The sequence below is a fragment of the Salvelinus sp. IW2-2015 genome, unplaced genomic scaffold, assembly GCF_002910315.2.
Source record: "Salvelinus sp. IW2-2015 unplaced genomic scaffold, ASM291031v2 Un_scaffold1447, whole genome shotgun sequence".
In the NCBI taxonomy this organism is placed as follows: domain Eukaryota; kingdom Metazoa; phylum Chordata; class Actinopteri; order Salmoniformes; family Salmonidae; genus Salvelinus; species Salvelinus sp. IW2-2015.
Genome location: NW_019942914.1, coordinates 208,946 through 212,066, shown reverse-complemented (window position 1 = coordinate 212,066; position 3,121 = coordinate 208,946). Strand labels below are relative to the sequence as shown.

Genomic DNA, 3,121 nt, shown 5'->3' with positions numbered 1-3,121 from the left:
AGTATAGCAGCCAGAGAGGCTGCCCTTTACTCATGTGATTGACAAGAAAAGTGTGGGGATGGGGTGGTCACATGTTTTACAATAAAGAGAGAAATGGTCAAGGACCGTACAGTATGAAGATAAGCTAAAACTGCTTTTCTCCAACAGAAATCCCGACTACACTTGTAGGTGATGTCATGGTGACGTTGGCTAGCAAAGCTCAGGCGTAGAAACAAGTAATCGGTCTAACGGTCGTCTCGCGCTGAACTGCGCATGTGCAGTCCGTCTAAATCAAAGGCAGTCCTTCGATATAAACTTGTTTTTGACTAAAATTAAAACGTGTCAGTTGATCACTTTCACAAGGTTGGCCTAATAACATGTTCAACTACTTAAGAAATTGACTCGAATCTTGGTTGWGCCTTTTGATTTCGAGAAAATTAATAACTAAGGAAGATATTTCACTCTCATTGACTTCTCAAGCCCCAAACCTCCGCATGTCCTATTTAGTCTTTTTCACAAGAGTTCCTGGAAATCTCGCGATGTTGCGCCTCTGGGTTTAGAAACTCTGTGATTTGGTCTATAAAACAGGTTGTCAGACGCCAGTCTACATCTTGGTAGAGAAACATCCCATACATTCTGAAGTATGTGCTGTACTTGGCTTCTATTCTGAATATCTACTTGTAATTTTTGTCTAGTTGACATCCATCGGCAAACTTCGTTGACTTAAGGTAGGCTACTAACCCTTATTTCAACGATAGACCTAAATGGTTGCTTAGCAAAGCCTTTACTGGGAAAACATTAAAGTTATCATCTTTATTTGGTGAAACTGGCACGTCCGTTTGGGATATTACGACCAACCAAGAAATTACTTTAAACAAAACGTTTTTTTGTTCGCCATCGGACATCATTGAAAAAAAATCCCACCGCCGGATGCTCCTCTCCTCCGTTTCATCACTAAAACAATATCGCTGCGTTGTTTCACCAAATGTAGATTATAGCTTGACTTGATCTTTGAGAAATACTACACAAATTGTGCGTTTCTCCACTTATTGTTGTATATAACTGAGCGATGGGGCCAGGGGAATGTAATCCCTGTCAAATTGACAGTGCTCTAGATGCCAAGACTGACAGTTTTAACAAGGCTTTTTAATCTATACATTGATTCTTTACATTAACTAATAATAGAGTAAAATCAGCGTTTATGTGGGGTTTTAATGGGGTAATATAATTGTACTAAGCTCATGACGTATTTAAGTTATATTCTTCAAAAATGTATGGTTATTCTGTGTCAATTTAAATGTCCAAAAATGTATGTACCAATCCGAGACTGTAGTTTTTAATAACGGGATAATTTACTGAACAAAAGAGAACCATCGCGCTCTCCCTGAAGCTTGGCTGGTGCATAAAACCCGCAAATTCATTCAAACACATGGGTTCACACTCAAAGTTGTCGCATAAAGCTTACTTCATTATTCAATATGTTTTAATTATTTTAACTGCATCAGGGATAGCGTACACAGACGTTGCGGCTTTACAGCCTTCCGTGTAGGTACAACTTTATTTCAATTCAAAACAGCGTTTGTAAAGAACAACAGATGAGCAGCAGGTGGTTCTATTCAGGGTTGACACATCAGTGATGTATTTTCTGGTCTACCTGTATACAAATTAGTCACACAGAAAAACTGAATTAAAGGGTATGGGAGCGGGCACGAAGGGCAACTCAAATATACCACCCCAGGTGTCCGCTCACCTAAATACATCGTATCAATTCACCACGGACATCAGGCAAAGCCGTTCATAAATATTCAACACAGTCTCACATTCAATTCGCGCATATATGTACAAAATGTATTTCAGCAGATTTCGTGCGTTTTTGTGAATTTTTGGGGTGTTTTGGGGTGGTTCAATTCGTTTGAAAATACACAAATTTCTGTGTTACTTAATTTGTGCGAAAATACACGAATTTCTGTGCTACTTAATTCGTGCGAAAAGACACGAATTTAACCAGTAGGCGACACAAGCCGTTGCAACAACCATGTAGACGCGATAATTTGTCTTTCATTTTTGTTCTTCTTAATGGCTAATTCAACGTCATGAATATACAGAAATGTTGTCTTTGTTTAACCATGTTTTAAAATGTGTCGTTGTATGCCTATATGTACTGTTTTAGACTTGCTGAACAGAATTTTTGAGAAAAGACGCACATTTAAGTGCGACTTAATTCGTGGGAAATATTGTTTTATAAGAGAAGAGAAATTTATTTCATAAAATCACATAAAATCACAGAATCTGGCAGAGCTTCGAGACCCACTTAAAAATGTTCGTCTGAACACACTGCAACTGGATCTGTAATTTTTTTTTTAACTCCTTTTTGTGAACATGACCAATTTGTCAATGTACGATTTCTCTTAAATTACGATGATAAATGGCTGGTTCTTTTTTTCCTGACACCGTATGCTTATGTACTTTGACGTGAAGCGGTCAAATTAGCACCCTACTTTGCGTTTTTGACCTTTAATCCCAGAAAAATGGCCATAACTCAAAAAGCGTTGAGGCCTCGACGCCATCTTTGTCGGGGCCAACTGTCCATTACGTCTTCGAAATATTTCCGTTTAGAGAAAAAGGCCACATGCATTTGCAAGTGCTTGTGCATTTGCAATATTATTTATTTTCCCTCTGGTGGGAATTTCCGAGACTGCGGAAAAATGACCAAATTTGTTATTTTTATAAAACGGAAACCGAACGTCCGAGAGATTTAGTTTGATGACTTCCTGAAAGATCTCTCCCCCGCGCACGGCCCGACCGTCCACGAATTTTAGAAACGTTGCAGGACGTCTAGTAAGGGACCTTACATTTGCAATGTGGCGTTTCTCACTAACCATATGGCGAGTGCCAATGTTCCCTAAGGTATGGAAAGGCCTTGAAAAGGCCATAAGTGTAAGCCAACATAATTCATTATTTTACATTACATGTAATACATGCATTATGAAGAAAATGGTGTAATTTAGGCTCCACGAAATATGAATGGGTTATGAAGAAAATCGTGTATGGTTCGCTACATGACAAAAAGGCGTTCTGATTACAAGTGCACAGTATCCAAAGTATTAAGCGAAATCAAGCACAGAAAACAGCATTGGCATTA

The 3,121-nt window shown here is 38.7% G+C and overlaps 1 protein-coding gene across 3 annotated transcripts in view; it reads left to right on the top strand.

Annotated features, from left to right (window-relative positions):
* The first annotated feature begins 326 nt into the window (after positions 1 to 326).
* LOC111963747 (uncharacterized) overlaps positions 327 to 3,121 on the top strand; it is a 51,220-nt gene continuing 48,425 nt past the window's right edge. For 2 of the 3 annotated variants that reach the window (XR_011475679.1, XR_011475678.1), the window contains exon 1: positions 327 to 707. The gene's annotated coding sequence lies outside the window, so the exon portion shown is untranslated. The remainder of the gene's footprint in view (positions 708 to 3,121) is intronic. The other variant, XM_070439160.1, reaches the window with a different exon arrangement.